Source organism: Mandrillus leucophaeus, unplaced genomic scaffold (assembly GCF_000951045.1).
Source record: "Mandrillus leucophaeus isolate KB7577 unplaced genomic scaffold, Mleu.le_1.0 Scaffold491, whole genome shotgun sequence".
NCBI classification, from domain to species: Eukaryota; Metazoa; Chordata; class Mammalia; order Primates; family Cercopithecidae; genus Mandrillus; species Mandrillus leucophaeus.
In genome coordinates, this window is record NW_012105265.1 from 1,875,840 (window position 1) to 1,898,773 (window position 22,934).

A 22,934-nucleotide genomic window follows, 5' to 3' on the forward strand; every position below is an offset into this window, starting at 1 on the left:
AAAAAAAAAAAAAAAAAGGTAGATTATGTGGTATAAACAATAGAATCCAAGTATGGTTAACATTCTTCAAACTATCCATCGACTACTACAATTTTAAATTATGATTCTTTTTAAAATTTATCTCTTCAAAGAGTGAAACCTGTAACTCTTTTCTTTCACTCTCTTGAAATCCCTAGGGTTATTTTTGCTTGATCCAGTGATTTCATTTGGAGTCACCATCCATCCTTGTAAGTTTCCGTTACTGCTGTAGCTCTGGTAGGCATCCCTCTCTTTTTTTCCCAGATAAAAGCAGAAGATTTTAAAGTTTAGAACAAGACAGCCCAGGCTGGGCGCGGTGGCTCACGCCTGTAATCCCAGCAGTTTGGGAGGCCGAGGTGGGCGGATCGCGAGGTCAGAAGATCGAGACTATCCTGGCCAACATGGTGAAACCCCACCTCTACTAAAAATACAAAAAATTAGCCGGGCGTGGTGGCGGGCACCTGTAGTCCCAGCTACTCTGGAGGTTGAGGCAGGAGAATGGCGTGAACCCGGGAGGCGGAGCTTGCTGTGAGCCGAGATTGTGCCACTGTCCTCCAGCCGGGGCAACACAGCAAGGCTCCATCTCAAAAAAAAAGAAAAAAAAAGAACAAGACGGCCTAGTACCCCATCTTTGTGTATCTCCCAGCTTCCCTACCTCTCTGTAGCAGAAACAGTATTTGAAAGGTTACATATACATATACAAACATGTAATACTCACATAAGGCCTAGAAATAATTTCCCCCCTTCCAAACACATAAGATTTTCTTAGAATATATTTTTTTTCTTTTTATTTACATTTATTCTTGTTCTTTCTCTTCAGGAATTTGCTTCAAAAGTATATGTTCTTTATCTCTCCTTCTTAGTACTCCTCAGATTCATGCTTATTGTTTTAAAAGCCAGATTGCTTCCTTAGATTGTAAACCCCATGGAAGTAAGGTGACTCAGTGAATATCTATTATTTGACTAAACCTTCAGGTTTAATTACCCACAGAACTAGCTCACTTAAGAAATCAGATACCTCTGTATTTTGATATAAATTGGATAATCTAGTGAATTACTTAGAATTGATTATTATTACATATTATTATATATACAATATATATAATATAGTATATTATAAAAAAGTATGGGTGTATGTGTATACATGTATATATATATGTATACATATACACACATACCCCCCTCCCCCCATTTTTTTTTTTACACACAGGGTCTTACTCTGTCTCCCATGCTGGAGTGCAGTGGCACAGTAATAGCTTACTGAATCATCTAATTCCTGGGCTCAAGTGATCCTCTCACCTCTGCCTCCCAAGTAGCTGGGACTACAGGCATGCACCACAATGCCTAGCTAAGTTAAGAATTTTTTTTAGAGATTTGGGTCTTGCTCTGTTGCCCAGGCTTGTCTGAAAGTCCTGGCCTCAAGTGATCCTCTCTCCTCAGCTTCCCAAAGTGCTGAGATTACAGGCATGAGCCACTGTGCCCAGGCTGAATTCTAAAAGAGTTTAGTTTCTACTAGAATAACATTTTTTTTCAACAATCAGTTTACATATAAAAATCAACAATGTTTAAAAAGAGGTTTGCAGGGAGTTTTTAGTAGTTTGTGTTTCTGAGTTGTCACTGGAATGGAATCGGATGATAAACCCTTCATCTTCCAGTCAACTCCAGTGTTTTATTTTTAATATTTGGCAACTCATAGTAAATTTAGTCTGCCTAGTTTACTCAGATTATAACAACAGCACAAGTAGAAGAAAGAGTGCTAGACTTGGAGATAGAAATTGTTTTGTAGTTCTCTTCACCACTTATTAGTCATGTAACCTTGAGTAAACTTCAGTGTTCTCATTCAAACTGTGGGCCCTTCTTACTTCTTGTTTTGGTTGGATGTAACAAGGGTACAGTGCTCTTATTAATACTAATAATGTCACACATATAATTATCTTTTTATGGTTATCTCATAATTATGCAAGAAGCAGCAGGATGTGAATGGAGAAACATGAAGGAGCAGGAAGAGAGCAGCGACTGTAACACTTCCTTTTTTTTCATATTCTATTCTTACCTTTAGATGCTGGGAATAATGAGTAGCCTCCAACCTGGAAACTAACCCTTATTCAACCACCACCACCAGTTATCTCAGAGAGTGGTACAGAGACAATTGAGAGTGACTCTCACTAAAAAACAGTGGTAGACTAATTAGAGCATTTAAAACATTCCATTTGAACTACATATGTAATGTCTTTCTTTCCTAGATCAACACTGGACAGAGATGTGTTTTCCTCTTAAGTTCTCTCTTTCTTCATCATAGATTTGTTTGTAACTTTTATTTAGTCAGTAATATGATTAGAGGTATGGCAATTTGAATTTTTTTAGTTTTTCATTTAAAAATACCTCACATGGCCAGGTATGGTGGCTCACACCTGTAATCCCAGTACTTCGTTACGCCAAGAGGGGAGGATTGCTTGAGGCCAGATGTTTGAGATCAGTCTGGACAGTATAGCAAGACTGCATCACCACAAAAACAAGAAAAATCAGGTGGGCATGGTGGCATGCACCTGTAGTCCTAGCTACTCTGGAGGCTGAGACAGATGGTTTGCATAAGCCTGGGTGTTTGAGATTACAGTGAGCTATGATCACACCACTGCGCTCTGTCTAGTATGGGCAACAGAACAAGACTCTGTCTCAAAATAAAAACAAAAATCCAAAAACAAAATACCTCAGAATTAATGTTTTATTTTAATGGATAGTACATTTGTGATATCAGTAGAAGATACTATGACAATTTAAGTAGAATGTAATCAGATAAGGAACAGCCCTCTACTGTTTGTTTCAAAAATGCAATGAACTGCTACCAATTTTTTTTTTTTTTTGAGACAGAGTCTCACTCTGTTGCCCAGACTGGACTGCAATGGTATGATCTCGGCTCTCTGCAACCTCTGCCTCCCAGGTTCAAGTGATTCTCCCTCCTCAGCCTACTGAGTAGCTGGGATTACAGGTACCCATCATCATGCCTGGCTGATTTTTGTATTTTTGTAGAAACGGGATTTCACCTTGTCAGTCAGGCTGGTCTCGAACTCCTGATCTCAGGTGATCCGCCCACCTCGGCCTCCCAAAGTGCCAGGATTACAGGCGTTGAGCCACCGTGCCTGGCTGAACTTCTAACATTTTAAAAACTGAGATCTGTCAGAGGATAGAGGGTCAGAGGAGGGAGAGGATCAGGAAAAATAACTAATGGGTAATAGGCTTAATATCTGGGTGATGCAATAATCTGCACAACAAACTCCCATGACACAAGTTTACCTATGTAACAAACCTGCACATGTCCCCCTGAACTGGAAAGTTAAAAAAATTGAATATTTAAGCAAATTTCGTGAAAGAGATTGATTGTGCTCATGATAGAAGAACTCAAGGAATAATCCTAATTTGTACAAATTATCAAACTTAGCTTGAACTAATTTTACAGACCACACTATCATGAAAAATCATTGGTAGTTTTGTGATATTTAATAAGTTTTATAATCTTGAAAGCAGTTGTATAAAACATTATTTTTCATTTCAACCATCGCTGATCAAAACATACTTCAACTCTGCACTGAAGAGTGATAAACTCTTATTTAACTATTGTCCTTGGGATTCCAAAACAGGGTTTAGGTAAAATATATCATCTTTTGATCCTAAATATATGATGATCAAAAGTCTAAAATGTTTTTTTTAAATTTTTCTTCTAAATTAGTTGTATTTGTAGATAGTTGAACAACCATACCAAAGATATGTAGATATGTGGATGGATATCAAGCTTGAGGGAAGGGATTTTGTGGAGTTAGAGGGTTCTATTTGCCTAGCTCCCAATGTTTTCATTTGATGAAATATTAGATTAACATTTTTTTATCAATGACTTTAACAGATTCTCTTACAAAACACATTTATGTCAGCATTAATGCCTTCATGTATTAACATTTTAATTCCCCCCAAATAATACTTAACATGGTCAATTATTGATTTTCTATTACATACCAGTTTATCTTACTAGTTACTTTACTATCTTATTTAATCTTCACAAAACTCTTATGACAATAGATATTAATATTAATATGGCACATAAATGGATAAGATTAGTGAAGGTGGATAAAAACACAGTTATAATAATAATAACAGCAATAATAATATTATAATAAAGACAACCTAAGTTTATGGAGGACTAACTATGGATACTGAACTAAGTGATTTGCATATATTAATTCATTTCAACTCATGATATTAATATCTTTATTCTCTTCACTTTATATATGAGGAAACTGAGACATGACACAAAGGTTAAGCTTGCCTAAGGACAATAGCTAGGAAGTGATTATGTTCTGGCTTTTGTTATGTTCTGACTTTGGAAAACAGTAGTTCTTACAGGTTAGTCATATTAAATAAGACATTTACTGAGAGTAGATAGTATGATTTTGCATGTGACATTTCTGAATTTGTGAGATGAAAGTGAGACTGGCAGTTTTTAAACAAGATATTTTCCTTACCAGTGACCAACAGAAGTACATTGCATCTATTTAAAATCCTCTAAATATAGGGCAGTGTGTGGCAGCTCATGCCTGTAATCCCAGCACTTTGGGAGGCTGAGTGGGGGCGGATCACTTGAGGCTGTGAGTTCGAGACCAGCCTGGCCAACATGGTGAAACACCATCTCTACTAAAAAAATACAAAACTTAGCTGGGCATGGTGGCAGGTGCCTGTAATCCCTGCTACTCGGGAGGCTGAGGCAGGAGAATTGCTTGAACCCAGGAGTCGGAGGCTGCAGGGAGCCGAGATTGCACCAGTGCACTCCAGCCTGGGCGAGAGAGCAAGACATTGTCTCAAAAAAAAAATCCTCTACATGTAAATGAATATTTTCAACAGAAGCAAACATAATCAATGCTGGCTTGGGATATCTTATTTTATGTGACACTTATTTTCATAAATGGGTATTGATACTACCATATCACTTTATCAATTTGTGATCTTTTGTGTTTGACTGAAGACTTTTCTTAGAGAAATTGAGATACCATTTACCAGTCATGAAAAATATGATTTAATAATTCATCCACTTTAATGAACAGGAGCATATTGTCCTTATTGAAGCCTTATTTCTATACATGAAATAATAATTTATAAATAGAAGTGGGAACCAAGCCCTATACTTCAGTTAGACAATTTTTGATGAAAATTAACCATAATAATGGTTAAAATTTATGTGGATATATTATTGCAAAATAGCTGCTAAACTTAAGGTTTTTTTAAAGATTCTGAATTAACATACTGACTAATGAAGACTAGAGACACTAGAGTTGAGAAATAAGGTGTAAGTTTTGTTTTTTAAATCATGTCCAACACTCATCCACTCAGTAAAAGGAAACAGTATCTAGTTAACTTAGATACTGAGTTTTAATAATGAGTAGTAAAAATTGTTGATGAATGCTCAGAAGGGGGAAATATCTGAAAGTATTTCCTATGTAACTGGTGTTCTAGCCAACATTGCTTTGTATTTTTTTGTCTCTAATGTCTTCATTTATGAAGTTTTGAATCATTTTCCATAGAATAGAGATGGCCTAGATTTTGTCTTTTGATTCACACAATTCAGCTACCTATACACATTGACTTTAAGTTGGTCAATAATTTTTATATTATTGAAGTTTGTGTTCTGCTTGAAGTTCGATTACTGTAGTTCCTCTTCCTTTTGCAGAGGTATCAGAGATGGGTACCAAGCATATTTTATTTATCCATTTACTATCCTCATTACTTTAGAGCCTCAGGTTGCACCTTCAGATTACATTTTTTAAAACTATGAAAATGATAGAGTCATAAAAATAATGATAATATACTAGTGGAAGAAAAGATTTTTGTCTTAGGGCCTTGTAGTTCACTAACTGGTATTTTCGTTAGACCAGGGCAGGTAGAATATTATAGAAAGTGAGGCCCTCAACAAAAAACAACCTATCATAAATTCCCTGAAGCATAAAACTGAGAATCAGTAACAGGAGATGATCTCAATTGCCAAGGAACGTATTCAAAGAATGATGATCTTCTGAGGTAACCAGGCCTTGAAATACACTCATTTGCCTTAAGGATTTTATTAGGTGGCTTCTAGGATGAGTTCTATTTTGTATGTCCAAAATAGACTCATATGGCAGAATATTATGTTTTTTTATAATGGAATAAATGGTGAGCCATAGTTCTCAGTAAGCATTAACAATTCATCTGTAAAGCAACTGCTATTTTTGGACTGAACTATAGATATATTGATAAATGTAAATGATGACTAAGAAGCATGTTTACCTCTGTATTTGGGAATGTAATTATTAAAGCAATGTTAAAATGCCAGGAAGTTCTGTCTGTTATGTTTGAGGTGCATAGATGCAAATGGAAGCATGTGTAATAGTCAGTATTATTGAATGAATGAATCTAATGCTGACAGATAAATGGATTTTTGAAGGAAATAACTGTGAATGCAGCAGACCCCAATCCCACTTTTGTGTTTTACTTAAGATATTATGAAAGGGTTCAAAGACAAATTAAAATTTAATTCTATTTAATTTAAAGTGTAAGTATATGCTATATAGTAGTGTGGTCTCTGAGAGGGGAGAGTATAGAATATTCTGAAAACCAGTCATGTCAGATTAGGATCTTTAATTCCAGTAAAACTGGGGATTATTGCACTAAATATACTATTTATTATACAAACTATATTTCTTTAACTGGTATATAACAAAAGTATTTATTTACTCATTCTTGAAACTCATCAGAAAGCAACATATAGAGATGTGGTACTGAAACTATTTGAATCATCTAATGAAATTTGTGACTTAGGGGATCTTAATGCAGTTTAACTATTCTGCTATAAAGCCAGTAGTCTTAGATAGAGGCAGGGTCATGCTTCATATTCTACTGAATCTTCTTTCTACTTTAAGCCCTTGGTACCTGAGTAATAGCACTGCAAAATTCAGAGAGTTGTTAGGTTCAGTGAGAGTCTATAACCTAAATGGGTTCTTAAGGTTACTTCTATCTTTGAAATTCTCTGTGCTATATTCTCCTTGGCAAAACATAAAGAAAATCTACTTTTTGAAATAAGTTGACTAAATATACATAGGTAACTAATTCTCTTTTTATTTATTAAGCTAGTAGAAAAGCCTTTGTAAAGATATGTGCCATAGCCATTGTATTTTAACTCAGCAATAAATTATATCAGAAAGTTTTCTTTACATACAGTTGTAATTTTGGGGTGTTTTTTAAAAAATCAAAAGTAAGATCATTTCTAGTAGCAGCTGTATACTTAAGAGGTTACTGAGCTGATGTTTCTGTACAAAAATCTGACAGGCTTTCATTGTGGAGCACTTATGTCCAAATGTAAAGGTCTAACTTAGGAAGCAGTTGTTTTGGAGGAGGGCCATTTAATGCATTATTTTAACTGCCCTAATTATATATTTCTCCCATTTCTTTTAATGAATTTGGGATGCTTTTCATAGCAAAGACTTGGAACCAACCCAAATGCCCATCAATGATAGACTGGATAAAGAAAATGTGGCAGATATATACCATGGACTACTATGCAGCCATAAAAATGATGAGTTCATGTCCTTTGCAGGGACACAGCTGAAGCTGGAAACCATCATTCTCAGCAAACTAACACAGAAACAGAAAACCAAACACCAAATGTTCTCGCTCATAAGTGGGAGTTGAACAATGAGATCACATGGACACATGGAGGGGAACATGACACACCAGGACCTGTCAGGGGATGGGAGGCTAGGGGAGGGATAGCATTAGGAGAAATACCTAATATAGATGAGGGATTGATGGGTGCAGCAAACCACCATGGCATGTAACAAACCTGCGCATTCTGCACATGTATCCCAGAACTTAAAGTATATATATGTACACATATAAAAACTTCTTATCTTAAAAAAAAGACACTTAATAGATTGTTGGGGGTTTCAAACTTTAGGAGGCTCTTTTTTTCATGAAGAATTCTGAGGAAGATATGTTGACTTTATAATCGAATCTAAAATAAATGAAAGTGAAACCACTACTTATAACTCTTTTCTGCCCTTTGAGGTTTTCTTTTGAAGCCAGTAGAAACTCCATATGTGGAGGGAGATGTGTTACTTAGAACATATTACAGTAAGATTTGATCTCACAAAAGATTAAGTAGAATCTAAAATTTGAGTTTTCAAAATTATTAAGTATATTTACAATTTTATTCCTTAGTTAAAAAGATTAATTTAAAAATATTTTGTGGAATAAAAGGAATTCCCATTAGCAAAATTTTCTATGCAGGGCTCAAAAACAATCTTCTTATATATCCTAAAGGAATTCATTGTTGAAGTAGCAATGTAGAATCTCGTGATATGAACCGCAAGCTTCAGATATTAAAATGATTGTTGAATTTTTTTGGTAGCTTAAATGAGATTGACTACTTGTCAGGATTTTTTTTTTCTTTTTTTTTTTTTTAAGACAGAGTCTCGCTCTGTCGCCCAGGCTGGAGTGCAGTGGCCGGATCTCAGCTCACTGCAAGCTCCGCCTCCCGGGTTCACGCCATTCTCCTGCTTCAGCCTCTCGAGTAGCTGGGACTACAGACGCCCGCCATCTCGCCCGGCTAGTTTTTTGTATGTTTTAGTAGAGACGGAGTTTCACCGTGTTAGCCAGGATGGTCTCGATCTCCTGACCTCGTGATCCGCCTGTCTCGGCCTCCCAAAGTGCTGGGATTACAGGCTTGAGCCACCGTGCCCGGCAGGATTTTTTTTTTTAACTGTCAGGTAAAGACTAACCATTGCATAGAGTATTATTTTTACATAAAATCATTGCCGAGAACAATGGCTTATATAACCCCTGATGTTTTATCCACTAATACCTGAAATGCTCACTATGAAAGAGACTTTATTAAAAATGCAGATGAATTATTTTGGGGAAAGGGAACAAAGCGTTTTCAAACTGGAATAGTGATTCTGAATCCCGTAGTTGGACTCTTAAGCTCTGACTTGGTTAGATCACTTCCATCATAACTGCGTCCTTAGCATTTAGCACCGTGCCTGGCACATAAATGCCAGAAACTGATATTGCTTGTCTCTTGATTTTTCTGGGTTAGAGCTACCTAGAATTTTTTCTCTGTCAATATACTGCAAACTTAACTAAAAGTCAGCAATATTAGTATAACTATTTTGTCATTATCAGTTTATTTTCTATTTTGTTAAAGGATACTTATTAAGTAAAGTGGCCAGGAATATTTTGTTAAAGTTTATTTCTGAATTTATGTGCTTAAGGGCAAATAATAATTTTACCTTAAAGCAAAAGGAAATAACCAAGGATTGCATTGTTAAAGGTTTTCAAAAGGGAGCCATCAAAGTGTTTTAACAATCTTGTTTTTGATTGCATAAATGTGATATGGGAATTTCAATAATGCTCTTCCATATGGTGCTTGCAAATTTGCTGTTTTAGATTGTTTGCTCTTAGCAAAGTATAAGTCTTACATATTTGTGATAAGCATTGAGAGAAGCTACATGTAGTTCAAGCTAACCTTAAAGGAGCCTTAGGATAGAGATTACATGTTTGTCTCAGCTACAGTTCAGAATGCATTGAAAAGACCAGGAAGGCTGATCAAGTTGGCAATGGCACCTAAAGACTGTCCTGATGGATGCCTGAGAAAATGCCTTTTTTGGTCAGTGAGTCAGAAGGTACAACAGCCTGGCAGACTAAATCTCGTCTCTGTGCTCCAGTTGCTCAACTCTAGCTTATTTTGAAGGAAAAGAAAAGTAGTAATCTGGAAGGGACAGGATATTTTTAGATAAGATTATTGAATTGATTATTGGCTCTTCTGAAATGACGTTATTAAATGTCCTCTTTCCAATAATTATTTGTGAAGCATCTCACCCTCAGCCTTCCTTTAAGTTTTTTAGATATGAAAGAGAAGGGGAAAAAAATCAATGTAACAATTATCTCAAACTCTGAAATTCTTCTCTCTATTCACAACTTCCTTATTTTCAACTGTATTTATGCTTCTCTCTGAACATTCTTTGTGTATTCTTTCTGTCTCAAGGCCCTCAATGACATCAGTCATCTTTTATTTCTCTTGCTTTCTTACTTAGTCTTGACCTTGGCTACTTCAGCAATGCCCATAACAGGACCTAGGTTCCATGTCCCCTGGCCCTATGCTTCCTGTTATACCTATATTGCCACTTCCCAATCCTCTTCTACAATCCCCTCTGTCTTCTTTCTTTCACTCCCAGGTTTTGTGAATAAGTAATCTATAGTACCTGGATTTTTTCATCACTTGTTCCAACTTCAACTCTTTTTCTTTTGACTTCTACCAAAATCAAGCTATGGAAATTGCTTCTGTCTAAGTTACTAGTTACCTTACAATCACCACATCTAATGCCTTCACCTTTCTTGACCACATTGTGACATCTGACACTACTGACTAAGCCCCTTCTTCTTGAAATTATCTCGTTTTTGTCTCTGTGACACTGGTGACAAGGAATATATCTTTATTCCTCCTTTCTAATAGATCATTTTAATTATTGTTCTATGGCAGTAGTTCGAACATCTCCCCTAAGTCAGAGTCCTTGTTGGAGGTCAACCTGTGTAAACCAAGATGAATCCAGAGAGGAGGCATGGGGCTGAAAATGAGAATCTGAGTCAAGAGTCATGAATGTAGAGCTGATCGTAGGGGATCTTGGGAAGTGACCTCCAATAGCGCAGAAGTTCCCCCAGCTTTCCATTTTGACAGCAGGCATCCTAATAAAGTCAGACTGACTTAAAAACACATAGTTGGAATCTGGCAACAAGAAACTTGGAGGCTGAGGATGGATTCCATGTCTCCCTCTGTCTACCTTATGAACGTATCAACCAATCCTGGCTTCTCTAATCACTCAGCAGTTGAGAGAGAGGCTGCAGGAGCACACCCTGGGTGTTTCTGAGGTGGGATGCCAACTTCCAAAAATGTTTCTCCAAATCGTACTCCTTCGATCACACAGGGGTGTTGGAATTAACCTTAGTGCCAGAGGAATCTAGTACCTTTTCCTCCATGTATTATACATTGGGTCCTTAGGAATGGCTGAGAGAGGTGTACATGGTGGTAAGTATAGAGGGTAGTGGTGGGAGGCAAGAGGGGCTCTGCACTAAGGAAAGTAATTGTGAGTAGAGGATGAAGAATGTTGAGTTGTGACTTTAGATTTGGCTGTGAAATATTCAGTGTTTTTAGCGGTTTATCTGAATCTCCCCTCCAGAGGGTATTAGGCTAGTTGTGCTAGGGTATTAGCCAGGTTGCTGGTGTGCTGTTAGATTCCTGAATGTGGGATTCCTATTTAAGTTAGCAGGGAGTACTCAAAGTCAGAGAGATAAACCAAGTCAGAATCCATTAAGGAAAGCTGAGATTTAAACACCAGGAATGTCCAAAGAATTGGAGGGAGTGATGGTGTCAAGGGTTTGAAGTTAGGCAGAAGTGCGACTGCAGTGAGATTAGGTGGGGATAAAGTGAGGAGGATCCTAAGTGATTACCCTCACTAGTTTCAAGTATGCTGGAACTTCTTTGTAGTTGATGGATGGATGGTATTTGACTATCAGTAGGTTTGAGGGGTTAGGCAAAGCTAAGAGGTAGTATGAACATGTAGGTAGAAGAATCAGATGGAATATATAATTTTCATGCTTTCTTCTGGCCCTGGTCCTTGTCTATGTATTCTTTGTGTTAGTCTCTTGCTTGCTAGAGGTTATCTGCTGAGTCTTCCTGGATGATATATAGCTGTTGCAGGGATCGTTTGGTAGCTATGGGTGACAGCTCTGCCCAGAGGTTCTGGGAAGCAGCTGAGTGGAACCTGTAGTGTCTAGGATTATATCTCTCCTAATCAGCTGCTCGTTTCTTCAGTGTAAGAGCCATTGCTTGTTTATCTTTGCAGCACTTTCCCAGGGGATGATTTTGAATAAATGACATACTGGGAGGTGTATTACAAAGAACAATGAAATTTTACTATGTAGAAAAGCTTTTTTGTGAAAATAACCAATGTGACATTATTGCTCTACAATGGGCATTTTATGAAATAATGAAGAAAAAATTGAGAATATACTTACATGCATCTGCTCCAAAGTATATTAAAAATGAAATTTTAATTCCCATTTATCCCAAAGGACCACAGTGTCTTATTGGACACAAGATCTTTTTAAATAAAAGTTGATCCACCTTCCATACTGAAACTTTTACATATAAGGTGATATAGTTTAGTGTTCTTTTTAAAAATAATAAACAAATGAATATTTCAGGAAACCTGTGATAGACTGAATCAGGTGGAACTGATTTAATGTTATGGATAATTACATAATTAGTGATGTAAAAAATAAACCATACTATCTACTTGATGGACTGGAGCTGCTGTGAAGGAGGTGTGTAATTATGCAATCAGCATCCTCCTCCTGTGCTGATTCTAGGTAATACTTTTTCTGCCTTGTCTGAGAAGGGGTCTCCTGTCTTATGTTTCCTGATGTTTTTTAAGTGAAGAGAGCTGAGTGTTCAGTAATTCTCAATTCATGAGCTAGTTCTATGTGAGAGCATCCACTGAACCCAATGACTTTCAAACTTTTTAGATATAAACCCAAAATAAGAAATACATTTTACATTAAGATCCAGAACACTCCATACATGCATACCTGAAACCAAGGTTCATGAAACAATTCTTACTCTTTCTGATCTCTCTACTCAATCTATTCTGCGCTGTTTTGTTTTTTAAAAATGCTGGTCAAGGCCCAGCAATTGATTTCAGAACTTACTAATGGCTCATGAGTCACATTTTGAAAATACAACCTTTGACCCTTAGTGGTTGCTAACGTCAGCAGAAGGGATTTGGAAGGTAACGTATGGGTCTGCCAGGGGCTTTGTGTAGCAGGTGGTGTGGCATGGTTGAAAGAATAAGGGCTTTAAAGTTAGGGAAATTTGGTTTTATATCCCTACTTTCCCTCCTTCTGTGTGACTTTGAAAGTGTTACTGAACCTCTTAAAGCCGCAAATCTCTTATCTGGAAAACAGGATCCCAAATACAGGAATTGGGAGGTTGGGAACTGGGAGCTGTATGTAAGCATGTGTGTGTGTAGATGTGTGTATTAAATATCATGAAGTAAAACAGTTGGCTAATGCTGTGAAAGTAAAACACATATGTGGTAGGTGCTTCATGAAGTTTAGTTTCCTCTCCACATCTTTCTCAACCACAGACACCTCAATTGGAGAAGGATGTCATTACAATCCCTACCTCGCAGGGTGGCTGTGAGGATCAAATAAAATGATGGGAGCCAAGGGTTTACAAATGTTCACTTTTATTAATGTAACCTTAAGGCAGCTTTACTGTTTCAGAATAAATCTTTGTGTGAGTAGAATGGTGAGTCCTGTAAATGGTAAGTGACAAAACTAGAAAACAAAACTCGTTTTGAAATTCTGTGTCATAACTGTTAGCAGCAAGAATTGTTTGGAGATACAGTGGTATTGTGTGTTGACACTAAAATGCTGCTCCCAAAACTGTCGAAGGATGATTTATAGTGTTTATAGTGCCTATTATAAATCACAATATACATTTGAAGTTCCATATTACATTCTATATAGAATTTTAAAAACTTTAAAATTATTCCACAAAGGACTTTGCTTCATCAAGACCTGGAAAATGAACACGAAGACAGCTGATTACCCCTTTGTATAAAATTTCTGTCAATTATTCTTTACCCAAAGTAGAATACAATATAATAATTTAATTGTAAGACTTAGAAAAATGTAAACACCATCTCACAATGTGAAAGCTTGGGATGGTGGGGGAGCTTTCTATTGTGCATTTTTATATTTTTATAAAACCCCTTTTTTCTTTAAATATGTTACGGTTTTTACTACTTCTGCAATAGTTTATGACTCTGAAATGCTAGTTCCTTTCTAGTTTTAATTTCGGACTTTTTTTTGCCTGAAAGGACATTTTTTGGTTTTGTTACTATCTGTGCTCCTTTCTTTCATTCATCTTTTCTTTGGTATTCTACTGAGATTGTGATTATTTAGTGGTAACCTGGGCTTTGTTGGTTGTGTGGAAGGGACATAAATCAGCCAAGGCGGGTATGAGGCAATGACAGCTACAAAGCATCTTTTCCACATCTCTTATTCTCCACGGTATCTAATCTCTGGTTGCTCCGAAATGACTCATTCTCACTTTAAGCATATGTTGGTTGATTGCCCTTAATTTTTATGCCATTTCTAAGTTTCCAGCCCCTTAAATTGAATTAGAAAATCACTTAACACTTTATGTTAAGTTTGAATCACAGTTAGAGATAGTCAGGAGAAAGGACCTGGCTCCTTTAAGACAGAAGCACCTTTTTTCTCTGCCAGAAAGCTCATTGTAAAACTGAAGGACTTAACCAAAAAAGGGTTTCAATGTAAATTGAGTATTGACAGAGAAGGAAGGTTAATTGGCCTTAGTTACTTGGTTGCTAAGGAAGCATTTTCCTGATTGGGAGGAGAAACTCTCCTGGGTGTTGCGCAGCTTCTTGTGGACCTAAGATGCTTTGTTTTATCTCTTGCTTTCTGTTTCTGAGTTGGAAGAGGAAAGAGCAGAAAGCTATCATAGGAATGAAAAGCTGCATGAAGCAGATGGTTAGGCTCTCTCTTCGCTGCAGAAAGAGAGAGCTAAATACTGACTAGCAACAAGCCAGTGCCAGCAAGGACTCTTTGTTTAAGGCAGACAGTTGGAAAATACCATAAGGGCAAGATATAAAGAGCTTGCTGGGAGGATATAGAGAGGTTAGACCAGGGTGTTTTTCAGTGCCCAAAACATGTAGGCAAGAGAAATCAAACGCTATTTTGAATGGCATCCAACATCTATGTTAAATTATGGGGTTAAAATATTTTCAATATGGTTAGATTTATTAAGAAAAGTTATTTAGCTTGTATTTAGTTGTTTGTGTTTTGCAGGTTTTATATTATATTGTATATTATGTTTAGCAAATTTAGAATTTGTTAATCTATAATTATTTCAACAAAGAATGTTAGTTATGAATATCTCATGTTATTGCATAATTTATCACTTAGTAATGAAAGTAACTTTGGAGTAAATAAATTACAAGTTTTTATTGAAATATTTTTTCAAAGCAAAAATGTTTTTGTAGGCCAGGTGCACTGACTCATGCCTGTAATCCCAGCATTTTGGCAGACCGAGGCAGGTGGATCACTTGAGGTCAGGAGTTCGAGACCAACATAGTGAAATGCTGTCTCTACTAAAAATACAATAATTAGCTGGGTGTGGTGGTGTGCACCAGTAATCTCAGCTACTCAGGAGGCTGAGGCGGGAGAATCACTTGAACCTGGGAGGCAGAGATTGCAGTGAGCTGAGATCACACCACTGGACTCCAGCGTGGATGACAGAGCAAGACTCCATATCCAAAAACAACAACAAAACAACAACAATGAAAAGTCTTTGTATATTGTCTATTCATATATGCTAGGCTCTCTGATTATACTTAAGTAGTTTGTAAAGTTAGTATTTCCACATACTGAATGATACTCCATTAACCCTAGGGAGTTAGTGCCTGTACTTATATTTTGTTTAATTTCATTTTTTTCCTTACTGATTCCTTCAACAAACATGTTTTTGGATATCTTTTGAGCATCAGATACCATGCTGAAGGATACAGGCATAAAACACTATAGGAAATAGTGACACACTTCTCAGGAGAGTTTGGAAAATAAAAGTATTTTTACTGGTATTTTCGGATTTGTAAATAAGTTTCTTAGGTCTTCTTCATTGTGGGTATTGAATATTATTATTTGTACTGAATCCTATTTAAAATTTTAATGGCAATTTTAATTGTGAAATCTTTTCAACAGTATTATTTGGATTATTTTTGTGGACATATACTTAAAGAGAAGAGTAGAATTTCTTGAGTCCTCCTAAAACCCTGGAATGTCGTAGGAGGATACAGAATCCTCCTTGGTAACTTTTCTTCAATTTACCTTAGGTTTCATGGCCAGGTAGTTCTTGTGCTGTGAGTGTAGCAGGAGGATCTCAGAGAAAAAGCAAATGTGGTAATACTTTTGAGGGCCTTTGATTATAGTAATATTCTCAGGAAAGCTAGTTTAACATGGAATTATTTAAGTGCAGCCAGAGAGCTTAGTATAGTAGTAGAATAATGTGTTAAATACGTGAAGAGTACTCAGTGGTCCTTTTTCCTTATAAATGTTGAGATACAGGTACATTCTGGTTGTTTAAAAAAATTGTATCCTAAATCCACATTTTCAGATTCCCTAATTCTAATCTTGCTTTACAATCCATTTGGTTTAGGCTTTTGGTAGCCTTTGTAATTTGGGTTGCCTTTCAAAGATTTGAGGTTTAGTAAATGATAGGTGTCTTCTGGGAGAAGGGAGAACAATAATTTTGAGATCCAGCTGGGCATGGTGGCTCATGCCTGTAATTCCAGCACTTTGGGAGTTCGAGGCAGGCGACGCTTCAGCTCAAGAGTTCGAGACCAGCCTGGGCAACCCCACCTCTATTTTAAAAATACAAAAACTAGCCGGGCATGGTGGCATGCGCCTGTAGTCCTAGCTGCATGGGAGGCTGAGGTGGGAGGATCCCTTGGATCCAGGAGGCAGAGATTGCAGTGAGCAGTGCAGTGAGATCATACCATTGCACTCCAAGCCTGGGTGACAGAGCACGACCATCTCAAAAAAAAGTCACCGAAAAACAAAAACCAGACAAACAAAATAGAAGATTCAGTGTTAAAAGGTAAATATTTTATATAGATTTTGAGCAGAATCATGAATAAATGAGAGAAACTAGCATTTGTAATAATAATATTTTTGTGGGTTTTTGAATGTCCTATTTATTTTAACTCTATGTCCATTACTTTATAAGTGTATTGCTTATTTTTTTGTAGCTGTAAAAGAGACTGTACTGAGCTCAGATTAAAAAACATTATTTTTTTCAGAACTCAACTGCTTCTATTAAGATGAAGCTCAGCTAGTAAACTCATTAAGTAAGGACCCTAGGCAGTTCTCCAGTGCCGAGCCTGAAAGCGTGGTAGTGCAGACATCTTTGCATCACCGTCATGAATGACCTTGAAGAAAGCCAGCACTTCATAAAGCAAAATCCTGTCTGTGGCACTTCGTTCTAATTTGATTGATGCTTTAGCAAAAGCTGTAAGATTTTCTTTTCTTTATAATGTAGGGTATATATTCTTTATACTTCATAGATTTTGCACTTGTCTGGAGTATTTTGTTGGCAAGTTCTTATAGGTTCTGATCTTTCACTGACTGTAGTACAAGTAAGGCATGAAATCACTCTCTTTTGATCAATTATTATTAGGGAGTAAGGTCTTAGTGCATTGGGCTCATGGTTTTTAACAATGGAAAAATACTGACTTTCTAACTTAAGTGTAATACAGTCATTTTTCTTCAATCATAATTTTCCAGGCATCTGAGTTGATCGAAGTTTCTTTAATACTGAGAGTCTATGATTTATATTTTACAGAGGATATATGTTCTTGTCTGGCCACTATCCCATGTACTTTCTTGGATGGATGGATCCCCTCTTTTTAGTTTTTTCCTTTCATGTGCAGTGAAGACTTTTAGTATACATTTTTATATCCAAAGAAGACACCAGAAATCTTAGAAGATAAAATTATTATTTTACCTGTTTAGAGTTACTTGGGTATTTCCTGCATAAGAAGCTATCAGACAAAGGCACAATCATTCCTATGACTGCTGTAACACTGCTATAGAAACAGTGGGGAAAACTTCAGCATTTTGGCTCTGGAAAATGTGTATGCCGGGTGTGGTGGCATGCGCCCATAGTCCCAGCTACTCAGGAGGCTGAGGCAGGACGATTGATGAGTCTAGGAGTTCTGGAATGTAGTGCACTATGTTGATTGGGTGTCTTCGCTAAGTTTGGCATCAATATGGTGATCTCTCGGGAGCAGGGGACCTCTAGGTTACCTAAGGAGGGGTGAACTGGCCCAGATTGGAAATGGAGCAGGTGAAAACTCCCATGCTGATCAGTAGTGAGATGGAGCCTGTGAATGGCCACTGCATTCCAGCCTGGGCAACACAGTGAGACTCTTCCTCTAAAAAAGATAGAAGAAACTTTTAATAAACAAGCCAAAAAAAGTGTGTATGAGCTGTACTGGGTCACTGGGGCTAGGTGTTTAGGGATTAACACAGGCATTGCAGTTAGGAAAAGGTGGAGTGCATATCACTTGCAACCTGGTGAATTGCAGAGGCTATTTAGAGTCCCCCCTCTACCAAGGAGCTGTGACAGCCAGTGAATTCAAGCTCCAGTGTCATACCTTCATTCTTTAGGATCTGAACTTAGTGCTTCTGATCTATGCATGCTAATGGGACTCTGAATTTTGCTTCTTGTTTGGCCCTCTTTTCTGCTTTCATGCATACTTTGTCCAATCTGAGTCACCATATGTTTCTAACCTCATTTTTATAATTTAATTCAGATTCTTCATTTGTCTCCCTTGGTGTCATGATTTGGTTTGATGCTCTTTGGTTATATCTGGGCAAAGCCAATTGCATTAGTGCATTTTCATGCTGCGGATAGAGATATACCCAAGACTAGGAAGAAAAAGAGGTTTAATGGACTTACAATTCCACATGGCTAGTGAGGCTTCACAATCATGGCGGAAGGCAAGGGGAACAAGTCACATCTTACACGGGTGGCAGCAGGCAAAGAGAGAGAGAGCGCTTGTTCAGGGAAACTCCTGTTTTTAAAGCCATTGGGTCTCGTGAGAGACCCAATTCCACATGGCTAGGGAGGCTTCACAATCATGGCAGAAGGCAAGGGGAACAAGTCACGTCTTACATGGATGGCAGCAGGCAGAGAGAGAGAGCGCGCTTGTTCAGGGGAACTCCTGTTTTTAAAACCATTGGGTCTCGTGAGACTCATTCACTATCACAAGAACAATGCAGGAAAGACCTGCCTCCATAATTCAATTACCTTCCACTGGGTTCCTCCCATGACACATGGGAATTGTGAGAGTTACAATTCAAGATGAGATTTGAGTGTGGACACAGCCAAACCTTTTCAACAATCATTCAGTTTTCTTGGTAGACTTTAGGTCCTACCCTCTAAACATCTGTCATATGAAAATAAAAGAGTGAAATCAGACTGGCTTTTTTCCTAGACCCCTTGGCTGCAATGATTTATAAGAATCATGTATTCTGGAGTTCAGTGTGAGAAGGTCGTTGAAGTATGAGAAGAGTAATTCGGGAATACCTGAACACCTATTTTCTTATATCTTCAAAATTTGTTGAACCCAGAAATATCTCAGTAAATAGGCACTTAGGCTGAGTTTCTTTTTCTTTCAGTTACTTGATTAACGTCATGTCTCATGGGCAGCTTCGTTTTAAAGACCCTCTTGAGAGTCTTTGAACATGCTTAATTTATTCTAAGTCCTTTTTATAATATATTTTCTGGCTGATGGACTTTGAGATTTTTTTCCCTTTTTAAAGTATACTACGAATACATTGAGACTAAAATAAATTCTCAGACTTTTATCCAACTGTTAGTAATATTTCATCTTTTATTTAACTGAACTAACTAAAATGGTTAGAAATTCATTCACTTTCATAAATAGAAAACATACCAGGAAACATGGAAAACTAGGGTTTTAGTAACTAGAGATATATTAGTAACGTTTCCAGGTAATTCCAATCAAGGTTTTCTTAGAAACTAGGTTTGTAAACTAGATTAACAACTATAGTTAATTAAAAAATATTAATGATACATGTAGAATACAGAATTGCAATAGGTACTCACTGAATTTACAAAACTATTATTCTATTAAGCTAGTAAAAATGGGTATTTGCAAACACTAGGTACAAAGTTTAAACAAGGCTTTTAGAGGAGTTTTTTCTATTTTTGTTGAAAAGCTGTATTAAAGGACTATTTTACTTATTTCTAATTATCTCCTATTAGACCCTCAAAATGCATTTAAAAGTCAAATTATTTTATTTTTATTTGTGAATTGATTGTAAGTTTATTAAAATATACATTTTGGAATAATAATGGATTTCAATAGATAATATTGAATTAAAACAAGAACTTAAGAATTTTAAATAAACATGACAATAGATGTCAAATTAAAAGTATTGTATTTTAAAAATTCTTAACTGGGTCAATGATAGATTCAGTAAAAGATATTTGATTGACTTTTTCACCAAATGACCATTTCCTGTTATTTACTAATTAAATTCTCAACTTTTATTGAATAAATACTGTATTCTTCTCAGTATTGAGAAAAAATAAGACATTATCCTTACTTTAAAAAAATGTTTTAAAAGCTACATATTTTAATAAACAATTGAGTGGATTCTACAAAGAGAAAATATTTTCTGGTTACTGTTATTAATAAGCCAATCATAATTTATAATGAAATAATGGAATAAAATTTAAAGTTACAGTAAAATTAACAAAATAATACCGTGAAAACAATAACAATAGCCAAGTAAATTAGTATAATAATAGCTTTAGGGATATGACTAAAATAAGAAACATATGTTTATTATAATCCTGTTTTGGATGTGTGCCCTAGTGATTGTGTTTTAAGTATGTGTTTTGGTTATATATGGCTGCCTAAAAAACCACACAAAACTTGGTGGGTTTAAACAACAATCTGGGACTAGAGTCACCATAAGCCTCAATGGAGTCGGACATCCAAGGTGGCTTTTTTACTCACATATTTGGCACCTCAGTTGGGATGAGGGAACTAGTTGGGACTGACAGGGCATCTCTCTTTCTCTCTGTCTCCCCCTACATGGCCTCTCTACATGGGCTATCTTAACCTTCTCCCAGCCAGTTTGAGGATATGGCTGTTTCAGGATAGCTGGACTTCTTAGCTGGTGGTCTTCATTCTCTAGAGCACATAGTTCAAGAGACCAACATGGCAGCTGAAGGGCTTCTTATAACCTGTCCTTGGAAATCATGCATTCTCTTGGTCAAAGGTGAGTCTCAGGACCAGCCAAGATTCAAAGGCAGGAAACCACACAAGTACATGTATATCTGGTTTGTTGGTAGAAGTTGGGGAGAGAAGGAGGGGAGGCATCTTAAGAGATTAGCTATCACAATGTATAATATTCCTTCGTAAGTACATAACCATTTCACCGGATATTTAGTAAACATCAGTGTACTTCTAAAATTAAAATTCACATTAATTTTATGAGTAAAAATATTTTGTAGCCAAAATATACTTTCATCTGTGTATTTGTAAGAGTTTTAGAGTCTAGATCATATTTTGTTGTGATGAGAAAAATGTCTTTTTAAAATAATTGCTTTAATGCTTTCATTTGAGTTCATGTTGAGTATCTACTGGGTGCAAGATATTGTTCAAGTCATTAGAGGAAAGACTCAAGGAATTATAAGACCTTTTGACCTGGAGCTCAATAAAATGTTAGTGTTTAGACGGAGTTTATGCATCAAAAGTCAAATGGCAATTCACAGCAATGACAAAAATTTTCAAGGAAGGGAGAAATAAACATGGTTTGAAATAATTTAGGAAGACTTTGTAATAGAATTGAAACTAAGCTAAAGACTGAAGGATGGGTTATATTTTGAACGATGCAACTTGAGTATGTAGAAGTACTCAATATATTGAAAAGTGCTGTGTAATAATGGAAATTATTATTAATTGGGCTTAGGGAATCTGTCTGAATGGAACAGATCCATGTAAGGTATGACTAGATGGTGGACAGCTTTTGTAGGTGCCATCTGTGGCTTTTCCCTGTCTAGCACTCATTTTCTACTTTTCTGATGATGTACTTCTATATTCTCACTTATTAATTCAGCAAATATTACTGACTTCATATAATACTCCAGATACTGGTGATATAGTGGTGAACCTGACTGTCAAAGCCCTGCTCTTGGAATCTTCCCCTGTCCACCCCAATTGGACACTAGTTTGATACAACAGTTAATCAAACTACTCTGCCTTCTTCTGGCCTAGGGTGAGCACATGACTAACCTTAGAATGGCACAGGGCTGATATACTTAAAAATTTGCTAAGGGTTTAGATCTTATGTTAACGATGATGATAATGATATCATCATTGTAAATAAAGAGGGCAGGAAGAAACTTTTGCAGGTGATGGATAAGTTTGTTTCGTAGATTGTGGTGATGGTTTTATGGGTGTATACTTATTTCCAAACTCATCAACTTGTAAAATATGTACAGCTTTTTGTATACCAATCATACCTTAAGAAAGTGATTTAGAAAGAAAAATAAAGAAGCAAAGAGAGAAATAAATAAAAAAAAAAGAAAAAGAAAGAAAATGGTTGGTGTTGACTCATTCCAGTGGTATTGCCCTGAAGAGTATATTAGCTTTTTCCACTCACTTTCCCAGAGCTAACATGGTTCCTTCTTCGGGTATACTTTTTTAGTTTTTCTTTAAATTGTGGAATCTACCACTCATCTTTTAAATAAACTTTTTTTTTCTACTTAATTTAGCACCAGAGTCAGTTTCTATTGCTTATAGACAGTAAACCTTAATATGTTATTATATGACTATTTCTTCTTCTGGGAAATATGAACTGTATTAGGTGATCAGTAAGACTCTTCACAGATTTTGGATACAGAGAGAGTCATTTTAAAGAACACTTAGGGGGTGGGCGGAGCAAGATGGCCGAATAGGAACAGCTCCACTCTCCAAATCCCAGCGCGAGCGACACAGAAGACCGGTGATTTCTGCATTTTCAACTGAGGTACTGGGTTCATCTCACTGGGGAGTGCCGGACAATCGGTGCTGGTCAGCTGCTGCTGCCCGACCAACAAGAGCTGAAGCAGGGCGAGGCATCGCCTCACCTGGGAAGTGCAAGGGGGAAGGGAATCCCTTTCCTAGCCAGGGGAACTGAGACACACAACACCTGGAAAATCGGGTAACTCCCACCCCAATACT

The 22,934-nt window shown here is 36.7% G+C and overlaps 1 long non-coding RNA gene across 1 annotated transcript in view; it reads left to right on the top strand.

Moving 5' to 3' along the window:
- LOC105550612 overlaps positions 1–8,770 on the top strand; it is a 96,815-nt gene extending 88,045 nt beyond the window's left edge. The window contains exon 4 of the long non-coding RNA XR_001007750.1: positions 8,501–8,770. This is a non-coding gene — a long non-coding RNA (uncharacterized LOC105550612). The remainder of the gene's footprint in view (positions 1–8,500) is intronic.
- The last annotated feature ends 14,164 nt before the right edge of the window (positions 8,771–22,934 follow it).